The following is a 21,384-nucleotide window of genomic DNA, read 5'->3' on the forward strand; positions in this document are numbered from 1 at the left end:
CCTGACTCTGAAGCTTTCAGCACACCAGGAGGACTCAGGGGATAGATGTGCGCAGAAGAAAGGGCCTCTGCCGGACCAAGCAATCTGCTCTCCCCCTGCCCCCCGAGAGAGAAGGAGGGCTGGGCCCGCCCCTCCAGCTCAGCCTCCCTTCTGTCTCACTGTGGGCCCTTAGGCCTGGCAGCAACTCTGACTCCTCTGCTGCTTTGTCTGGGGTGGAAATAGGCTTCGATCCACTGGCAGTGCCAGCTGCCTGCCCCCTCTCCCCATGCCTAGCAGCACAGTCCCTAGGGAGGCCCACCAGAGAACCCCAAGGCCCTTCTGCTTGAAGGCTTTTATCTCTATTTGTTCTCAGATATTCATTAGCTTATTGTCTGACATGCAGTCAGCCCTCAATATTTGTTGCACGGAGGAATGAGTGAGTTCTCTTATCTGCAGACGCCCCAGGAGCGCCTGGACAAGATTCTCCAAGTTTAGCTTCAGCGGAGGAACCCACAGGCGGTTTTGGAATTTTGTCAAATTGGATCGGCATGCAGTAAGACTACCCGGGACCGTGCAGTGGGCACTTGGCTCATGTTCGCTTCATTCTCATGACCGGGCACAGTCAGCTCCTCGTCACCCCAGTTTACAGAACAAGGAACTGAGATAAGTGGTGGGGCCAGGATTTGGACCCATCTCAGACTCCATAGCCCTTTCTGGGCTCTTAGTCATGGCGGTGAGGGAGGCACCGTAACTGTAAAGACAAAGCTTGAGCCCAGTAGCAGGAGTGCTGAGGAAGGAGGGAGTCCAGGCCCCCCACGCCTGCCCCGCCCGGTCCGCCCCAGACACAGGCTGCACTGGGGGCCAGGCAGGGACTGCTCACAACTCCTTCCCCTCTCCCACCAGCCGCTGGCCACCCTGGGGCTGGAATCCCATTTGTCACTGGGAGCTGACGGAGACAGGTGCAGAAAACCGAGCCTGCAGTAGGTCTTCCCTCAGAAGTAAGCGGCCTGCATGTACAGGCATGTGATTGGGGTGCGATAGAAGGACCCCTGACTTTCTACTGCTCGGCCTGTGCTGGAGATCCCATTGAAACTTACATCCCTTGAGGTGTCACAACGTCTGACTTTCAAGTGTCCATAATCATGCATTTAAAAAAAGAAAAAAAGTGGATGTGAATATTGCAGGAGGGAGCTGCAGAGCAGAGGGGCCCCCATTCTGTGCTGACCTGAGACCTCTGTATTGGGCCTTTGCCACCAGATGTGAGGTGCTGGACTCAGCCTCCCGTCCCGGCCCTAGATGATGATGTGCAGGGGACAGAGGAGCAGTGTGTGACCCATTCCCCACTGTTCACAGCTTCCTCCTTGCAGGACACTTCAGCTCCTCCAGGCTTACGTACCCGCCACTTCACTGAGCCCAGCTGCTGAGACCCGCCTTCTGAGAAGGCAGCAAGACCATGAGAAATGCACGTTTTCTTTCCTGTGACATGCGATTTCCTGCTGCACTTGTGCTATTGAAGATACGAGGTCTACAGCGGGTGAGTGTCTACACAGGGAATCCATCGGGTCTCTCTGCCCCCAAAGCCTGAGCTTCCCAGTCCTGTGTCCGCAGGGAGGGCCCGTAGGGGGACCAAAAGCCCCTCCTCCTCCCAGCCACCCCTGCCCCATTCCTTAGCATTCTTTCTTATTCCTCCCTTCCTAGAGGTGATTGCAAAGCCAGGCCTAAGACTCAGGAATCCAGCTCTGAAGGGCAACTTCCAGGCAATGTGGCAGGCTGGGTCCCAGGTGTCCTTGGTCTTCAGGGGACCCTTGTCTTCACTGAGATGGAGGTGGAGACAGCAGCCTGCTTCCCCTTGAGCTGTGGTCATTTCTATAGAATGGCAGTCTGGTCCCCCATCCAGCAGTGTCATCCGGGAACCTGTGAGAAGTGCCAGTTGTCACATCCCATCCCAGACCTCCTGAAACAGAAACCTTGGGTCTGGGTCCAGTGACCTGTGTGTTAACACAACCCTCGGTGATCCCGAGGCATCTGAGTTTGAGAACCCACCACCCCACGCCCCCCCGTACTCAAGTTTCTGCGTTGCCCACCCCGACCAGGCTGTTCACACAGCCACACACAGTCAGCTATTTATTTTATTTTATAAAGTATATCTATATACTATTATTATACTATGTACAATGTAAAACACCCAAAAAAGATTTAAAAGGACGAGGTTGACCATATTTTTTAATGTCTCGTTACCCTTTTGTAGCACAATACACCCTTCAGCATGAGTGATTACAGATGTGAAGTCGGATTTTATTTAGCCTTCTGGATCATTTCCATTTTGGCCACTCTTGGTCAGATCTTTATTTTTAATTTTTAAAATTTATTTATTTTTAATTGCTGTTCGTATATATATTTTAAGCACTGCTGCTTCCACCGCGTAGGGTGGCTGACCACGGGCCCACGCCAGGCACGGAGCAGCGGCCAAGCAGCGAGCGGTGTGCATGTTAGCGTTACCTCTGACCCAAGTTTCCCCACCCACAGTGTTTTAAAGCCACGCCTTCTTTTTGTGACCCTTTACTTAAAAAAAAAAAAAAGAAAGTAATAGAATCTGTCGGTTCCCTCCAGTGGGTACCCGTCCGCCCTCAGGCCGCCCTCCCGCGCGACAGTCTAGGGTGCTGAGTGTGTCAGCGGTCACCACGAATAATGGTGTGCGGCTCTCGCCCTCATTTTTGAAGTAAGACATTAAATAGATGGACTGTTATTTCCTTTCCTCGGCCCCATGGATCGCCCCCACCCTCTGGGGTGTGCGTACCCCACTTTGGAGACCCCTGCCAGGCTGAACGCAGTTTTCCTCCTCCCGAAAGCTCCATGGAGACCCCTAAAAGAGCAGCCGTCAAGAGGATCTGCCAGGAGCTGCGCGGTCCATCGGAGGAAGACTCAGCATGGATGGGTCTCGGGGACCAGCACGGGCCCCTTCCCGCTGGGACAGGCCCTCCCTGAGGTTCACACTCGGGAGTGCGGAGCCTCTCAGAGGCCAGTCTGGCAGGCCCAGCGGCTGGACAGCACCAGCCCCAGCGTCCCAGGGCAGGCCTCGGGGCGGGGGTTTCCTGGGGCGCGGGCCCAGCTGACAGCCAAAAGCAGGGGCAAGGCAGGGAGGGGCTGCTGCTTCACCAGCTTCATTGTGGCATTTCTGAAATCTCATTTCCTGTCACAACTCCGAGAGGCAGGTGTTTCTGTTTTTAAACGTCTGCCGTTGCTATTCCGGTCGTGTGAGTCGCTAGTTTTTTCCAAGGACTGAACTATTTTTTCCTCTGCTGGAGGCACAGTTAGCAGCTAGTCCACCCCAGCCAGGATCAGCTGGGTGGCAGAGGCCCCTCCCACGGGCAGCCCGGCCCAGAGACTGGGGACACTCCCCAGACAGCTGGGGCCCTGGGGGAGCAGGGAGCGTTCTCTCGGGCAGTTAAACAGTCTCTGTGTTTTGGTTGCATTGCACAAGTAAAGTGCACCTGGCCCCACCCAGGAAAAGCAAAACAACCAGGCAGGTCCCTGCACCCTCAGTGGGACCTTGGCCCACAGGGCAATAAGAGAAACTGGAGGTAAATTTGGGGCAGGGAGAGCTTCTCACGTGAAAGCCAGAACCTCAAATCCAGGAATCCTAAAACTGGGGTAACCAAACACCCTGAGAAGCACCAAATTCAAGGGTTCTGTGACCCCTCTATGAGAATTTTAATCTTCACTTGAACAAAAATCTCGGAAGTTTATTTAAACATGTTCCACATCATATAGATCATTTCATAACTGTTTCTAGAGATTTCAGCACTAATAGTGTTAATTTTTCAAAGAAATGGAGGAGAAGCTTTTCTTCATGGGCCTCATGGTGTTCTTCACACGTGGAATGCTGGCAGTTTTTCCAGTGGAGGAAAGTCGTGGAAGACACGTGTCATTGCGCCTCACCAGGCGGTGTCAAGGAGCGTGTTATTCCGTGTGGGGCTTCAGAAAAACAGCGTGCAGGTCACATTAAAGTAAGTGTCAGATTTTTATTTTTTAAGTCACTGTTTAAATAAATAAACTTACACAATGTTATATGTCAATCATATCTCAGTTTTTAAAAATCATTGTTAAATGTGCTAACTTGAGTTTCAGTGTTTTGCAGGGACTTTTTGTATTTTATTTGTACACTGGTTTCAGTTTTAGACTTCTGTAAACACTATTAAGAATAAACAGTTTAAATCATTTTGTTTTCCTACTTATTTAAGTAATAAGATAAGCAAAATAATTTAAGTCAGCCCTGGGGGATCATAAAATTTTGGGATTCTTTTCTAAAAATCATCACTTTGGTGTTTGAATCAGATATCTAGAAAGATCTAGAATGAGGGTTTCTGCTGGGAGAATTATGGAACAGTCTTTCAGGGTTTAGGGCCAGCAAAGAGAAAGTGTTTATCACTTGACACTTACCAGGAGCTAAGTTAAAGCAGATTGTTTATTCCCGACATCATTACTTGTGCCTGAAATCTTAGTTTCTAGCACTTTGTGGTAAGCAAAAAATGAACTTCATGTATGTGCTGTTGCCTGCTGAACCAAGTGAAATGTCAGTCTCCCAGGGAGCAGCTGCAGGCAGGTGAGGTCATTGCCATGCTGCAGGGGGTCTGGTGGGGGGGCAGCGCCTCGCCTGCTCCCGCCTCCTCTCTGGGTGACTGAAACTCTGAGCACTCAGTGGCCTCCCTCACGGGGGTGGGGGGGGTGTTGTCATGGCGGGCAGGACAAGGGCCACAGCTGGGTCTGGGTTGTTTCTGAGACTTTCCAAGAGCCCCACTGTCTACAGGAGCAAAACAAGAAACACAGCCGTGAAAGAGGCTTAGAGTTGGAAATGGTGAGTGCATGCCAGTCATGAGCAAGCCTATGACGTGGCAAGGTGTCCCCGCTCCCTGCAGTGTGGGGACGCCACCCAGGAGCAGCTGTTCAACAGCCCTTCCAGTGCTTCCAGCAGAGCGGGGAACTCTGGGACAGAAACCCCAGAGATCTGGGCTCTCTGCCTTTTGAGACAGAAAACGTGTTATAATCCTCTCATTTGGAAGGGGTTGTTTGTTAAAGGAAGATAAAATAAGGGTGGTTCACAGGCCCGGACACAAATGGAGCAAACGGAGCACTGGGAAATCATTTTCCGAAGCCAGGTGCCTCAGGACCAGGTGGAGTAATGGGGTAGAGAGAGGGTGGGGGTCAGGGAGGGCGGTTCTTACCATCACCTCCATGCCAGTTCACAGGATTTGACCCCCCACCCCCACGCCAAGTCCATATGTTTGCTAGGCTAGCAAAAATAAAGTCTACAGACTTGGGGACTTAAACAACAGGAATTTATTTTCTCACAGTTTTGGAGGCTAGAGGTCCAAGTTCGAAGTGGCTTGTTTCTCCTGAGGCCTCTCTCCTTAATTTGCAGGGGGCTGTATTCTTGTTTTGCCCTCAAATAGCCTTTTCTCTGTGCATATGGATCTCTGGTCTCTCTCTCCTCTTATAAGGACTCCAATCCTATTAGATTAGGGACCAGCCAGATGACCTCATTTAATCTTAATTACCTCTTTAAAGACCTTGTCTTCAATACAGTCATATTCTGAGGGGGATGTTAGGGATTAGAACTTCAACATATGAATTTTAGGGGGACACAATTCAGTCCCTAACACCAAGAATATAGCATTGTGCGGGTGTGGGAGGTCCAGACCCAAGCTGTGTCCTGGCCAATGAAGGTCATGCAGAGCCCCCACCTGCCATGCCAGCTTCATTCACATTCACAGGACCAGGAAGCAACCCCGGGAATGGCCGGTGCATCACCTTTGTTTCGGCCTCAGGCAAGGATGGGCTGACTCTGACCGCTGGCCCAGACTCTTGTCTTTGAACTACAGGCTGTTGAACCAGCACTGAGCACTTGCTGTATTCATCTCTGGGAATGGGGAACAAAGAAGCTATTTTTGTATTGACTGTAGAGGCCAGGTAGGCCCCAGTGACACTGGGTCCCAGGCACTGATCCAGTATCTGCTCAGGACAACACGGGTCACCTCAGGTGTCCTTTTGGATTATGTTTACTCAGACAGCTAAGCAATATGTGCAACTCCCAGGACTGGCTGACACATACCCCCGCCCCCGGTACAACATCACATGCTGGGCCTGTGAGTCAGCTTTCCCAGACACCGAAGATGCTGAAGAGCCACGGGCTTTCAACTCTGTTAGCAGCGTTACCTGCCTCTATACCTGCTCCTTTTGTAGAGTATAATTAATAGTACCAGACTTCCACTTCCATGGATGGCAGAACAGGTAAATCACACCAATGGTTTTTATCAAGAACAATTGGAACAGCTGGACCAAATATAAAAATTATTGAAGGCATCAGAGAGCTAACATAAGAATAAAAAATTACTGGGCCAAGATCTGATAGAGCGCAGAAACTTGGGTGGATAAGGCAGGTGTGCAGAGCCTAGGCGCATTTGCTGATTACACAGAGCGCAGCTGAGAGAATGAAAACGGCTCACGAAAGCTTCATACAACAATAGCATGTACATCAGGAGTAAACAGAATTAGAGTTTTCCTAAGGTACTCATATTATCTAAGGAGATGTGAGAGTACTCATTCCTTTTAGAATTTGATAGCTCAAAAAAGTATTGTGATACCCATGTCTGACCACTAAAATGATATGTTTATTAAAATGTCATTGCCAAACTAAGAAAGGAAAAGATGAAATAATTTAAAAATTAGTTAAAAAGATTAAAAAAAAAAAAAAAAAGGAAACAGACTAATTGGGACAAAAAGAGCAAATAATAACATTTAGTCCCAAGTGAATCAATAATTGTATTAAATATAAATGAATTAAATGCTCCAATTAAAAGATAAAGACTGTCTGATGGTAAATATAAAGCCCAATTATAAACTGCTTACAGGAGGCATACCTAAAATAAAAGCTACAGAAAGGTTAAAAGTTAAAAAAAGGAAAAAGATACAAGAACCAAAAACCTTAAGAAAGTTGAGTTAGCCATATTAATATCAGAAAAACAGAATTGAAAGCAAGAAGCATTTTTAGAGGTAGAGAGTTATTTTATAATAATAAGAGGTTTAATTGACCAGAAAGAGCTAGCAAATCTAAATGTGTGTGTGCACAATAAAATAGCCTCAAAAATGTAGAAAGCGAAATGTTGACAGCCAAAGGAAAAAAACGGGCAACTCCGTAACTATAGTTAGGAGAGAGTAATGCATTTCTTCCAGAAACTTTGGGGAAAACCAACAAAACTTCTGAAAGGAATTGAAAGGTCACACCACTTAACTGGAGAAATTGACCACAATACCGATGCCAAGACATATTCTAGTAAAATACAGAACTTTAAAAATAAAAAGGAGAAAAATCCTTTGAACATCCAGACAAAAAGTAACTTATAAGGAAAAGAAAAGTCAATCCCTGAAAAACATCTTTATAGCAACACTTTATGCCGGAAGGAAATGGGTCAGATATTTAAGATACTCAAAGAAAGGAAATAAGACCCAAGGACTTTGATCTAACCAAACTGGCTTTTGAATATAAATATGATAGAAAACAACATGCAAAAATTTAGGAAATATTGATTCTATAGCCCTGGCTTAGGAAAGAATAAAGTTTAGACAACCCAAATGACAATTCTGTGTGTATGTGTGTGTTTGTGCATCTGCGTGCGTACGCGCGTGCATCATGCACCATTTCCCACAAAAAGAAGCCAGTGGTACTTCAAGGAGAAATGTCTGGGACAAGAATGGTACAAGACAGAGTCTCTTGTCATAGGGGATGGAAAAGAAGCTATCAAAGACACAGGAGTCCAGTAGAACTTACGCTGGCCAGATATGGGACAATTTAAGTAGCAAGGATAATTACTGAAATGGATGAAACACAGCAACCAGATTCTGTTTGCTGTGCATGAGTAATATACATACATGTAATTTTTTCTTTTTTTTAATCCGCACACAAGCAGACAAATGAGTACCCCCCAGATCTGAGGGGCTCAAACAGAAACCCTCTCCCAGACCCCAGGTAGCTTTTATTTTTCCACCTGCAGTGTTTTTGTTTGTTTTATAATATACTGAGTTGATTCAAAGGGCTTAGAGTCCAGCTTGGGGAGATAGGTATTTGTAAATTAAATTCTAAGAATTCCTGGCAAATGAACGTGCTCACTGACAGATCCATCTTAAAGGCCTCACAGGTGGCAGGAGTTGAGGACGGAGGGGTGTGTTTCTCAGAGCTGGAGTGGAAAGACTTTGGGCTCATAACAAAAAATGGGGTGGGGGGTGGTTTCCATCTTGGCTCTGCGTGACCTTGGAGAGGACCGTGCCACCTTTCTGAGTCCTCATCAAAAGCCTCAAAGGCTTGCACGGAAGCTCTGTCAACAGAAAATCTGATAGGCTCCTTGGTTGCGACAGCTTGGTTTCCATGAAGGCTGGTGGTGGCAGAGGAGGGGACAGAGGCCAAGGAGACAGAGCAAAGGGGAAGGAGAAAAGCCACAGAGCAGGGGCAGGCATGGCTTCTGCGCTCTCAGAAGGGGCCAGCTGAACGGGGCCTAGGTGATGCTGTGCCTGACAAGCTGTGCCCCCGCTCCACCCCACCCGTCGGCCCACTTCAGCCTTCGCCAGCCTTCAGGAAGGGGGCAGCAGTGGCTTCTATGTCCGCGTGCTGGGTCTCAGTTCTCCAATGACAGTTCACGTTTAATTATTCCTAACTCACCATGCAGCCTGGCAGGGGCTCCATACTGAAATCTGGGCCAGAAGCCTGCTTTTCCAGCCTTACATTTGCACGGCCCGATGAGTCCAGCTATAATGCTGCCCTTGCTTCCCAAGGTGAGTGACTAAAGGGTCTTGTTTGCTCGTCAGCAAGAAGGCCTGGGAGAACGAAGGGAAGGGTATGCATGACAAAGAATGACAGGCACTGGGCTTGAAAGACATCCTGAAGACACACAGGTGGTGGCTCCAAAACCCCATCGGCTTCGCATCTTTTCCCTTTCCTTCTTTTTAATTAGAAAATTCAATTTTGAATTTATGGGTTTGTTTTCTTTTTAAAATAATTTATTTATTTGTTTATTTATTTTTAGAGAGAGGGGAAAGGAAAAAGAGAGGGAGAGAAACATCACTGTGTGGTTGCCTCTCACTCGTGCCCCCAACTGGGGACCTGACGTGCAACCTAGTCATGTGCCCTGACTGGGAATCGAACCAGTGACACTGGCTTGCAGGCAGACGCTCAGTCCACTGAGCCACAGCAGCCAGGGAATTTATGGGGTTTTTAATTCACTGATTTTAGAGCGAGAGGGAGAGAGAAACATCAACTTATTGTTCCACCTATTTATGCATTCATTGGTTGATTCTTGTGTGTGCCCTGACCGGGGATCAAACCTGCGACATTGGTGTATCAGAACGATGCTCTAACCAGCTGAGCTACCCGGCCAGGGTGAATTTATCGTTTGAGTCCTGGATGAGCTGCCAAGCAATGGATCAGGACACCATGATAAACTTCTGTGTCCTAATCTCTATCATGGGCCTAAAATGCCTGCTACTATGTTACGGAGAGAGAGAAGCAAAATCGTATAAAGAAAGCACTTTGTAATCTCAAGTGTTCGACATTATCAGTCCATTTCTTCAGATAGTCCCTGCAGGACCACTGAAGAAAGGACTTGCTAATCAAATAAAGGGCGGGGGCACCTGGATAGAGGTTTGGCCCTGAAAACTTCTCTCCTACACTTCAAAAGAACATTTGACCTCCTCGCAAATTATTCATAATTATTCTCCCAGGCCACCTGAGAGGCCCTGCTGGGCAAGGGCCACACCTCACCACGCGCCTAATGGAGTGTCATGTAGCTGCACAGCCTTAGAAATGTGACGCTGCTGGGCTTTTGCGGGACCTCAGCTGGGAACCGCACCCCAGAGCCTTCTATGAGTCAGGCATTTTTTGATTTGTATCAATGAGCCTCGTTTGCTGGAAGCCAGATCAAACAGTGGTTGCTGGGCTGAGTCTGGTCACAACACACTGACTGTGTGTCCTTGAGCAAGTCACTCAGCAGCCACTGCAGCAAGCCTCATCTTCTAGTCTGTGCAGCCGGGAACTGATAACCCCCCCTCCCAGAGTGGCTGTGAGGATTAAGTAGTTAACACAAAGCATTGAACTATACCTAGCATGCAGGGAGTCTTCCAAAAGTATTAGCTAATTCACTCAATTTCTTTTTTAAAGTGTACTTTTTTAGTTCTTGAAATATTTCTGTTTTTATTTATTTACTTAGTTTTTCTATTACAGTTGCCCCATTTCCCCCCGTTACTCTCCCCTGTCCCACCCCCCCGACCCCCCTTCTCCCACAGTCTCGGAATTGAAAAGTCAAAGCTATAACTGAAAGGCATGTTGCTCAGAGAGGTGGAGCTGCCCACGGAGGCCTCCTTTGTGAGCTTCAGTACCGGGTATGGCCTCAACACGGGTGATGGCTTTTCTCTCCTGAGAAGCTTCCAGACCTGAGAAAGGGGGCCGTCAGACGCCCAGTGGCCCAGGACTTGGGCTTGAAGGAAGGGCAAGTTCACCCACCCACGCAGCTGGAGCTGCCCTCAGCAGGCCAGCGAGGCCCCTTTCGCACGTACTGGTCTCTGTACACACGTTTATAAACATTACACCAAGCGTCCCATGGCACTTCATGCAGAAGCGGGGGGGGGCGGACGGGCGGTGGGGGGGTGCCGTGCCCCAGCCCCCCTGCCCCAGGTGTGACTCAGTGTTCCAGATTATTTATGAGAGACCATGAGTTCGTTTCAAAGTGTCACAGGATCCTTGGGGACTCATGGCCCCTACTGTGCTCAATATCTTCACAGGCATTGTCCTGCTCTGAGGTTTTCTGCACTTCGGAAATATCCACCTGGATGTCCCGGAGAGCTACTGTGTTGCCAAAGCAACCAAAAAAGTCAGGGAGCCCCAAGCCTGCTGGGGTGAGCACTGGGGAGCCTCAGCCCACAGGCACATCCCCTGGGATGGAGAAGGTGATGGTTGTCGGATGAGACAGTGGAAATTTGACCACCCAGGAAAAATAACTGGACCAGGGCATGTTGTGGAGTGTGTTCGGAAAATAATTTTACAATTTTTGCCCATAATTTACCCACTGAAATCTGGTCAGGGGTGGCTAGCTCTGAGCCCACCCAGAGGGAATCTCTGGCAGGTTCTGTGCCTCTCCTGGTCACTCCTCTAGGTCACTGTTTAAAAACTTTTATTATGGAAATTTTTACACATGACCAAAACTAAAGAAAATGGTGTCATAGACCCCAGTGTAGCCAAGCACCCAGCTTCAACAGTTCCCCAGCTCCGCTTATTGTATTAGGTCCCACCTCTCCCCAGACACACGTTCTTTGTTTTTGCGGAACTGTTATAAAGCAAATGCTCTGATTACTTTTAGAAACAAAAATAGCCTTAGTTTAGTCATGAAGAAGCCCAGCCCAGTGAAATAATCCAGGACTTGCAAACTCCAAGTGAAAGCTTGCTCTCCGCCCCACCCCCATCCCCGCCCCCCCATTCCCACCCCGGGCTGCTGCAGGCTGGGAGCTTGCCTTTCGGTAGGGGGTTCTGGCGGGCATCTTCTCTCTTCCCTACCCCAGTTTCTCCTCCTCCTCCAGCTCACAGCTGCCCCTGGCCCCTTCAGGGTTGGGGTAAGGGACAGGGGCGGTGTTCCCCTGGGCTCTCACAGGCTACAGGCAGGGCTCAGCTACAAGCCCCAGAGCGGGCGCCTCAGCTCTGCCCGCAGGGCTTGCCCGCTCAGCACTGTCCCCAGAGTGGATGGACGGAAGGTGGAAACTGACACCGGTCGGATGACCCGGGTCAGACAGCAGTGCCTGCGGGGTAAACTGAACATGGTGTGGCCGCCCCTCACGGGGAGGACATTATTTCAGCAGGAAGGAAAGGCGGGATTCTCATTCCCCTGTAGGTGACCTAGCATGTCACTTGGGAAGCTGGGGGGCTCTTGTCACTTCTTTACTTGGAGCTGCACTCTCTGGCATGATAGCCACCAACCACGTGCGGCTACTGAGCTGGAAGATGTGCTGTGTGAAATACACACTGGGTTTCCAATGATGTAAAATATCTCAGTAGTTTTTATATCGATGACCTGTTTGTTGAACTGATGTTTTTAGTTTTGCATTACATTGAGTGTATTATTAAAATTAATTTTACCTATCTCTTTTTAAGTTTTTCATGTGGTTGCTAGGAAATTTTAAGTGATGTCTGAAGCTAGCATCGTATTTCTGGTGGACTTAGAGACTCAGCTAAAACCATGAGTGGAATTGCTGCATTTTAATACATGTTACAAAAGTCCCTCCTCCCCCCGAAAGTTGGTCCTAGAGCCAATGAAGGTTTGATGGGGGTGAGTGTCTAGTTGGACCCCTTCATTTCACAGGTGATGAAGCTGAGGCCCAGAGAGAAGTGACTGGCTTGGCTTAGGGTCCCCAAGTGTCACTGTAGAGCAGGGAAGCTATTTCAGATTGCTCCTTTGAAACAGTGCAAAAGATGAGGCAAACTTCCAGAAAACCCTTCCTAGACTCAGGCCTCAGAAGGACGTCTGTCTGCGTCTGCTAGCTGAGTGACAGCTGGGAGGGGGGAGGGCGCGTGGCCGGCCCTCTCCCGCAGCTGGCGGCAAGCGCTGGGCCGCCGCCAGCAGCCAGCACAGGCCCTGAAGAGGTCTGGCTGTGAGGTCAGCGCCCTGGCCGCCCGGGGCCGAGATCTGGCCCTCAGATCTGTTTTGATTGGCCTGTGACATTTTATAATTTTTTTAATCATTTGCCAACATTTCAACATTAGGAAATGGCAATAAAAATACTGGTTCTTACTTCTGAAAAATTGGATCTGGCCACACTGGGCTTGTTTTCCTGCCTGGCAACAGCCCGCTGCCACCCCACAGCTGTGCCCCTTTCCGTGTGGCATCAGACCCCGGGGTTCCCCACAGCCTCGCCCCACCCATGGTTTCCCTCCCAGAGCCCCGGGGTGGTACACTTGTAATCAACTTGATCTTGGAGGTAAGAGGAAAGTGAAGTGGTTCCCATACCCCTGTCTCTGTCAAAGGCGAAGAAATGAAAGCTAAGGGGGTTTCATGTTTCAGAGGGAAAAACAGTATTTTTTACCCGGCTGCTCCCCCCGTTTGCATCAGCTCCCGCGACAAGAGAGAAGGTGGACATTTTACTCTTCCCATGAGGAAATGGAGACACTGAGAGGCCACCAACCACTGAATACAAGGAGCTGGCTCTGGAGTGGGGACCCCGAGGCCTGGGATGTCCTGAGGTCTGGGGCTTCTTTCCAGCTAACATTCCACGGCCAGGTCACCAGGATTTATTGGCCAGGGCTGTGGGTGCTTCCGCCCCAGGGACAGATCCTGTATCCCTGGGAGGCAAAACCTGACGCAGACACAGGGAGGCTGCGTGGCTTCTCCCAAGGGCCGCATCCAGGCACATAAAGGAGACCCCGCGGGCAGGAAACAATCAAGAGGGCAGTCACCGCGGGCTAGACGGTCAGCTTGTCATTTCTGCTACTTTCCCAGCTATCAGGCCATCCTCTGTCCCTGGTGGCACCCTCCCCTCGGGGCCCTGGAACCCAGTCTTCTCTCCCAGGACATGTGGAGCTGGCCACACCCAGACACCTCCAGCTTTCATTGATAGGTTACCTCTCCCATGCCCCCAACTGGGGACCTGGCCTGCAACCCAGGCATGTGCCCTGACTGGGAATCAAATCAGTGACCCCTTGGTTCATAGGCTGGTGCTTAGTCCACTGAGCCACACCAGCCAGGGCTCCAGCTTTCAGAAGTGAAGTCCCAGACAAGGCCTGCCTGTTGGGGTTGGCACCCTGACTGGAAGGGGGCAGCCCCCAGCGCCAGAGACCCCTCTCCGCTCTGCCACTGAAGGGCATGGAAGGTTTTATTTGTCCCCTGGGACCTATGGGGTATTTATTCCTTGTAGCCAAATGAGCAGGCAGGAGAGGGCAGGGTGCCTGGGGAAAGGTGGGGAGAGGAGGGTTGGGGAGGGAATTAGGCTTTAGTTATAGAAAAGGTGGCTTCATATTGTTAAAGATTAGTCTAGCCTGGCTTCCAGCAAGATGGCAGACATGGCTAACCTCTCTGTACCACCACATCAAAATTATAACTAAAATATAGAACCATGACTGCAGAATTCAAGAAACCGTATCCACCCAGACTGGAATGAGGAGCACACACCAGGCCCCCTAGCCCAGGGTTCCAGTGCCAGGAAGATAAGTCCCCACAACTTATGGTTGCAAAAACCAGCAGAGATTGAATCAGTCAAAGAAACTGCCAGAGCCCCAAGCAGTTCCTCTTCAAGAACCCACACATGGACTCACCTACTCAGACTCACTCCCTCTGAGCTCCAGCACCGGGGTAGCAGCTTGAAAGGCACCAGTGGCCTACAGGGAGAAACTGAAGGGTCTGGCATCAAGGCGAGCAGAGGCCACTGTTCCTTTGCTAAACCCTGTCCAACAAAGCCAATAAGCTGATGCCATATCTGAGATTCCATCAACCTGGCTAACACTGTGTGACCCACCTTGGAGTTCCCCAGAGACTCTGCCCCATCCAACTTACGGACCCACCCAAGCTGCTTTTCCATATGAGTGGCTGGTCTTGGCTCACGCTGCACAACTCCCTAAATCCTCTCAAACAAGCAACAGCTGGCCTCAGTGAGCTTCAGGCCCGGCACTACCAGCAGCCAGCCTAGATTCGCAGCTTGGCTTCACCTGGGAATCTCCAAGCCCAGCACAAGTAGCAGCCATCTCAGATGCTTTATAGCTCAGGCAGGGTGCTCTGGGCAAAATACAGGTGGGGGCTGACCTTGGCCTGCAGCACCCCGGAAACCCCAGGGCCAGCGCACCCAGTAGATAGCTGCAGACCACATCAGAGCACCCTGCCACCTTCCTGCCCCTGCACAGTTGACCCTCCACAGAGGACGGAGTTTGGTCTGTGACTGCAGCCAGTCCTTACCGCTGACTGGCCTGGGTAAATTCACCTGTGTCCGAAAAGCACCCCAGACTTTCTAGCTTCCTGGTTACATAAGCAATTGCCTTTTTTTTTTTTTTTTTCCCCTTTGCTTAACCTACTTGAGGTTGGATTATCTGTCCTTGGCACCTGACTTATGCACACACAGACCATGGTGCCCTTACCCAGGTGGTGTGCTATGGTAAGACCCAGACTTCCAGGAATTCGGTGGAAATAGCCCTTCCTTTGCTGCAGCTGGCAAAGGAGGAACTGGTCAGGTGGTGGGCACGAGGCCCAGGCTGGAGCATCTGCTCAGTACTGGCGGGCACAGCGGCTCTCCAGGCTGTGTCTTCACCTGTAAAAGAATGGTTAGCCGGGCCTGGGCTGGTGTGGCTTAGTTGGTTGGAGCCTTGTACTGTAAACTGTTCAACTCCTGATCAGGACACATGCCTAGTTTGTGGGTTCAGTCCCCGGTCAGGGAGCATGCAAGTGAGAGGCAACTGATCGATGTTTCTCAGGTGAGGATTAAAAAAAAAAAAAGGTTAGGTGGAATGTATCCATGGGCCCGTCCTGTTTGTCTCCCTTAATTCACAGAGCATTCGCTACAGGTGAGGCACTTTGCTGAGTGATTCATATACATTAATCATTTAATAATCCCTTTAACAGCCCTGTGAGGTACACCATCCCCGTTCTCCAGATGAGGAGGATTAGGCATGTGGGTGAAGGCCAAGCTCCTAAATGGAAGAGCGGGGATTAGATTCGAGCCATGTAGCCTTGAGGTTCTTGCTGATGACATCACCGGGCCCCTCGCCTCTGTCTGCAAACAGTCCATCTGTAAGAAGTTCTGCATCTAACCTGAATCATTCTTTTTCTTCCTTTCTATAGTTTTTTTTTTTTTTTTCCTCTTTCCCGGACTTAATCATCAAAGCCTTTTCAGACTTCCCTCAAAAGTATTAGGTTCTGTTATTTTAAACATTTTCTTTTCTCTCTCACGTCCCCCTTCATGTACTGATAATTCTAAACTGGGCATGCAGCGGTGGCTGGGGGAGGGCTTTGTTCTGGGGACCAGGTCAGGCAAAGCCCTGTGACACCTTATAGACAGTGTTCCCAAACACCAAGTAAAAGGGCTCCGGGACCAGGAGGCACTGGGTGGGGCCCAAAGCTGGAACCTGCTGGGGACACTTCTTACTGAAGAATCGGGGGCCTGTCCCTGGTTTGTGAACGTGATGCACTGATCTGTTCACCTTCCCAACAGCCCATAATGTGCTTCTCACTCCCCACCATCGCCACCACCACTGTTTCATAGATGAGAAAACCTGCCCTGATATTTTAGCTGATAAACGGTGTTGCTGCCATTTACATTCAGGCCTGACTTCAAAGTTCACGTTCTTTCTCTTACATCATTAAAAAGTGTTTTTTAAACACCTCCTAGTGTATGACACTGTATTGTTTGTGGCTGTCATGGAGGATGGGGACTGGCCCCACATAGGGGCAGCGTCTTGCTTGGGAAAGAAGCTGAAGTCAACATGTGGGTGAGGACCATGCTGGGCAGTGCACAAAGAGACCCCAGCCACCAGAACAGCAGCCTGAGACAGGGTACCGGTGACCAGGAGCTGGCAATTGAATTGGGGGACCTGACTCTCCTGTAACTATAGCCTTGAAGGCCCCTGTACCCTGCATTCTCAAGCAGAAATGTCCCCCTACAGCCATGTGCAGACCCAAAGGAGCAGTGCCACACCTGAGGCAGCAGCTGATGGTCGTTTGAGCTCTAACTGCAAAGGCAGCCCTTAAACAGGGTGGACACCACCACTTGCCATCCTCTAGCTGCTCCAGGGGTCTTCCCCCCTCAGGAAAGTGTCTGATGAATTCATTGGTGGGGGGCCATTGATGCCCTTTCTGTGGAACTAGGGCTCTGAGCCTGGAAGGAAGTTCCCCAGGGGGACGAGGAGAGCTTCCCTGGAAATTTTCTAAATTCAGAGCATGGCAAAAACCACTGCTTACCAGCCCCTCCCAACACCACCTCCACCACGTCGTTCCCGCACCACAGCTGCCTGCACCGTCCTCTATGGAGGGGGCCCTCATGAGCTGCCAGACAGGATGGTAACTCTACTAGTGCCCCCTCCGGTGTCGTGTCTAGCGGCCAAGCTGCCCCTTGACTACATGACGAGGCTCTCTCACTGAGGACTAAGCTGGTGTTTCCATCAGCCGGTGGGAAGCATTCCTTCCAGGGCGGTGTCATTGCCCTCTCTCCCCATCGGGGGGCGCAGTAAGCATGTTCTCTCCCAGACTTAATCATCTCTTTAGAAGCCATTTCCTCTAGTTTGTCCAGCAATTTTTCTAACCCTCTGGTCCCACTGCAGCATATAAAAAAAAATTTTTTTTCCTGGTGTTACTTACACTCTGCTACTTACTCACCACGAAATGTCCTGCTTATTTCAGTTAAATAACTTATGAGTGACGTGATGGGGCGGGGGGTGGGGGTGGCGATCTTCCTTTTTGATTCTTTGAGTCCATTCACATAAGACATTTTCCTTCCAAACTGTTGAAATTTCAGGCAACTGAGTCTCAGAGAGAGTTAAGGTGTCTGTGCCTCACTTTCGTTATCTGTAAAACAGTGAGCATAAATATTCCCTTGTAAAGTTTTTGAGAGGATTAGACGAATGCCTGTCATATAGTAAGTGCTCACTAAAAGATAACTTGTTTTCATGCCTCCTGGGCCCGGCTCTAGAGTTTCCTCTTTGGCCTGGAGCGCCCCCTGCTGGGAGGGACTTCCCCCAGCCTTTCACCCACAGGGACTCTTAGGAGAGCTGAGACTGGGGGGTGGGTAACAACTTTCCTACCAGATGCTCTGAAAGCCAAGCCACCTAGTATTAACCGGAGGCCTCTGGCCCCTCTGAGCCCTCTTGGGCCCCAAGAGGGGAAGGGGCTCAGAAGTTCTTCAAACTTCCAGGTTAGACAGTGCCCATTGAGCGGAACTCAGACTCGGCCACCTTCCTGATTCTGGGCAAGCAAGGGCCTAGCTTAGTGTCACTACAAGACCTAGGCTCTTGTGAACTAAAATGGCAGTTGTCTACCTCCAAGGAGTCCTTGCAACATCGAATTACATAAAGATGCTTAATAGAGTGAAATCGAGGTGTCAGAAGCATCAGTGCTAGCTCCGTTCCCAGCCCACCCCCACCCCCGCCCCCGGTGGCAGCAGGTGGGCCGGCCCGCATGCCTGTAGGCGGCGGCCAGTACACTCTGCGCAGACCTTCGCCATCGGGCTTTGTTTCCTCTAGGCGAGCGACTCGAGGCTGGGACCCGGTGTGGGCCATCTCAGCAGGACCAGGTCTAATTCAGGAGGTCCTGGCGGAGGAAGGGAGGAAGAGGAATCTGCAAAAGGCAGACGCTCCCGCTGCCTTCGCGGGACAATGGCGACCCCTGGTGGTCATCGCAGGAAGTGGAAAGCCAGCAGCGGCGCCTCGCGGCTCCTCTCCCGCTTCCCTAGACGCGCCTTCTCCTTCCTTCGGTCCCCTCCTGGCCAATGCCCGCGCCCGGTCCCTCAGCAGTGCCCTGCTCTGGGGCCTCTGTCCTCTTCCAGCTCGCCCCACCGCCATGCACCCAGGCCCCTCCGACCCTCCTGGGGACAAACCCGGCCCAGACCACCGGCCAGCTAAATGCCCAGGACTCGCCACACCCCTTTAACTCCAGTCTCCCTGCAGGATACCTGCCCACTTCTGCCGGCCGCAGTTCCGTGGGAATTGAGAGCCGGTGCTAAACAAGAGCCTCCCCAGGAGACAGGGACATCCTCTGGCCCATGCAGTCAGCTGGCAAAGGGTTTGCTTACCCTGTACCTGAAATCCAGCTGCCGGTGCCCCAGATATGCCGGGAACTGGGGGTGGGGGGGGCATGCATGAATGAGGAAAAGAGGTCACCTGCGCCCAAATGAGGATGAGAAACAGGCCCCCTCCCCTGAGCACATCGATAGCCAGGCCCACGCGTTTCAACGGTAAGGGGCATCCCCCAAACACTGGTTTTCCATTAAGCGTCTGATGATAATGGCTAAGCTTTATTAACCTCCTCCTATACACCCAGGCACATTGTTAAGTACTTCACATGCATTTTTCTCAATGTATCCTCACAGCAAACCTAAGATGTTAAGTGTGCCTGTCAATGTTTTACAGATAAAGAAACTGAAGCTTAAAGAAGTTCTAGATGTCGCAGGTGCAACAAAGAAGAGAAACTTCCAGTCTGACAATGCCAAGACTCCCGAACCCCGACACACAGGCCCCCACGTGCTGTCAGCTACTGACTCAGGTAACTGAGATGACCGTACACAGATTACTTGTGCTTCCACCATCAGTGGAAGATTTCAGCTTCCCCCTTCCTGTCTGAGTCCTGCTGGCTGCTTCTCAATGTGCGGAGGAAAGCTGCCTCCAGGCGCCCTGGAGGGGCCCAGCAAAGCCCTCCTGCCCTAGCTCTGTCTGCCCTGGGAGATTCCACAGACTCACCCTCATCCCACCATGTGCCCCTCAGCAATCATCCTTCCAGACTGAGGCTCCAGTTCCCAAAGGGTTTGCTCCTGTAAGAACAGTGCGACCTGGCCTGGACACAAACTGCCTTCTTAGAGAATCCAGCCTGCCAGGGCCCGTAGTCACCCCTTCCACTCCTCATGGGCTGCCGCCCCCTTACCCTGCAGAGTGGGGCCCCCAGCACAGAGCCCAGTGCAGTGCATACACATTTAAATAATGAATGAACAAATAAACAAATGTATTCACTTCCTAGAGCTGCCGTAACAAAGCACCACAAATGAAGTGGCTGAAAACAATAGAAACGTACTCTCTCATAGTTATGGAGGCCAGAAGTCCAATATCAAGGTGTGCGAGGGCCAGGCTCCCTCTGAAACCTGCAGGGAGGATCTTTCCTTGCCCCTTGCAGTTTTTGCTGGTAGCTGGCCATCTTGGCGCTCCTTGGCTTATAGATGCATCCCTTCAGTCTCTGCTCAGTCTGCGCAGGACCCTCTCCCTGGGTGTCAGCCTGTGTCTCTTCTCCTCTTCTTACGAGGACATCAGTCATATTGCATTAGGTCCACCCTAGGGACCTCATCTTAACTTGGTCGCCTCTGCGACCTTGTTTCTAAGGAACGTCACATTCACAGGTATCGGGGGTTAGGATTTCAACATACCATTTTTGGAGGACACAGTTCAACCCATGATTGTCTAGGGCAATTTGCTGGGGGTCTTACTATCAGCTGAAACTAAGGCTCCCAAGGCTTGGCTTGTCATTACAAGCAAAAGGTTGGCCACATTTAGGAAGCAGTGGCTCCTTCCACACTGTAAGGATGTTCTTGTGTCACCCTTGACTCCTCTCCCTTTTGATGAGCCCACCAGGGTTGCTTTTGTGGTCATGGTAATAGCTGTGTTTACTCCAGGCATAAGTGCCTATTTCTCCCTCTCCCTCTTTCATGTTAGGTGTTAAAATGGAACATTAACTTGGAATATAGTCTTCCCCTCTGGGCAATGACAAGAAGCATTCTAACATCAAAGTAAGTTAAACTGACCTCACAGTGTTACTGAAGTCCAAAGTCCTCTATGTGGTCCTTAAGCTTCATTATAGTCTAGCCCCAACTCTCCTTTCCTGCTGCTGCTCCTTCATTTACAGCCTCTTGGGGCTCTGTGACCACAGCTGCTTGCCCTTCTCAGAAATGCCCCATGGACTTTCACATCCATGCCTTTGCTGTGTCATTCCTGGAACTCCCTTCCCATAGTCAGCTCTTCCTGTTGAAAGTCTCCCCTGTCTTCAAGGCCAAGTTCAAAGGCCACCTCCTCCAGGAAGTCTTCCATCTTTTTCCTCAGAAGGCTAGTGGTCTTAGTTGGCCTTCATTTAAGACACTGATGACATGCTGCTTTGATCTTAAGTAAATTTATGTCTTTCCTCTACTCCTGCTAAGCAGTAACAGAGCGAAGTCTAGAGACCACTTTATGTAAGGAACAGCGGAGGTTGCTGGAAATGTTTACTTGGAAAAGAGAAGACTTCCAGAGAGTCATGTGTCCCCTGCTTCTTTCAACTGGTAAGGTTCTACCAGACTATAAGTACCTTGTGGAAAATATACCTGGGCTTCTTTGAGGTCCTTTACCCACGCATACCTGTGCGCACACACACACACACACACACACACACACACACACACACCACCTGTGCCCAGCACAGAGCAGTGCTGAATTAGAACATCCTATCCAATGTAAAAGGTCTCTCTTTTGTACCCCTTTCACGTAGTTGGGTAAGCAGAATTCTAAAACGCCCTCAAGACTTCCTGCATCCCATGTATATGTGCCCTGAATACTCCCCAGGACTGTAAAGTAGTGAAGTAGATGATTTCATTCCTGTGATTAGGTTATGTCATATGTCAGGATATAAATAGCAAAAACAATAAATGAAAATATGATAAATTTGACTTAAT

General features: G+C 50.2%; 1 long non-coding RNA gene across 1 annotated transcript; it reads left to right on the forward strand.

The window, feature by feature from the left end:
• The first annotated feature begins 450 nt into the window (after positions 1-450).
• On the forward strand, positions 451-2,847 carry LOC150002547 (uncharacterized). Its single transcript, XR_016512624.1, has 3 exons — positions 451-977; positions 1,333-1,513; positions 2,829-2,847. It is a non-coding gene; the product is annotated as an uncharacterized LOC150002547 (long non-coding RNA).
• The last annotated feature ends 18,537 nt before the right edge of the window (positions 2,848-21,384 follow it).

Source organism: Furipterus horrens, unplaced genomic scaffold (genome assembly GCF_987537825.1).
Source record: "Furipterus horrens unplaced genomic scaffold, mFurHor1.1.pri manual_scaffold_8, whole genome shotgun sequence".
Lineage (NCBI taxonomy): Eukaryota > Metazoa > Chordata > Mammalia > Chiroptera > Furipteridae > Furipterus > Furipterus horrens.